Source organism: Fragaria vesca, unplaced genomic scaffold, assembly GCF_000184155.1.
Source record: "Fragaria vesca subsp. vesca unplaced genomic scaffold, FraVesHawaii_1.0 scf0513126, whole genome shotgun sequence".
Lineage (NCBI taxonomy): Eukaryota > Viridiplantae > Streptophyta > Magnoliopsida > Rosales > Rosaceae > Fragaria > Fragaria vesca.
In genome coordinates, this window is record NW_004443445.1 from 124,188 (window position 1) to 125,151 (window position 964).

The following is a 964-nucleotide window of genomic DNA, read 5'->3' on the forward strand; positions in this document are numbered from 1 at the left end:
GATCATATCTGACGGTCGAATTTGGTTTGTGAATTTTAGTCATCGGAATCACAACGTGTCTACTATTTACCGTTATTCGGGTTTATGGGGAGCCCTATCGTCGGAAGGTAAATGTCTCAAAATTTTTATATGGGCAGTTTCGTCTCATCTACGTGAGAGTTTTTTGTGTGGAAGGTTTGACCAAACTACGTAATATAGAGGGAGATATGAGCGTTTTCGTATGACAAGTGACGATGGATTATGGTTGACCGTTTCGATCGAGCCCTTAACGTTGTCGGATCCAGTTGAATTTTTTACCATAGACATATTTCGTTATAATGATCATATCTGATGGTCGAATTTTGGTTTGTGAATTTTAGTCATCGGAATCACAACGTGTCTACTAATGTTGTATAACTTGTTTAGTAGGTTATACAACTTTGTGAACCAACTCTACATAGGAAGCAAAATTATGAAAAATCTCGTGAAATAAGATATGTTCAAAATGGTGAAATACGGCTATGGTTCAAAAATCACGTAAATCGGGTAAAGTCTCGGAGCCGATAGTAGCGGTCAACCCTATTTACCGTTATTATTCCTTATGGGGAGCCCTATCGTCGGAAGGTAAATGTCTCAAAATTTTTATATGGGCAGTTGCGTCTCATCTATGTGAGAGTTTTTGGTGTGGAAGGTTTGACCAAATTACGTAATATAGGGGGAGATATGAGCGTTTTCGTGAATTTATAGACTTTAGCCGACGAAAATATATGAAAAGTCGTCGGCTAAGGTCAAAAAATTTCAAAATTTTTTAGGCGGTAAACCAAAGTTGGAGGAAAATTTTCAAAGGACTTTAGCCGACGAAAATATATGAAAAGTCGTTGGCTAAAGTCGAAAAATTTTCAAAATTTTCAAAATTTTCAACCAAAATTTTTTGGCGGTCAACCAAAATTTTCAAAAGAGTTTAGCCGACGAAATTCTTTATATA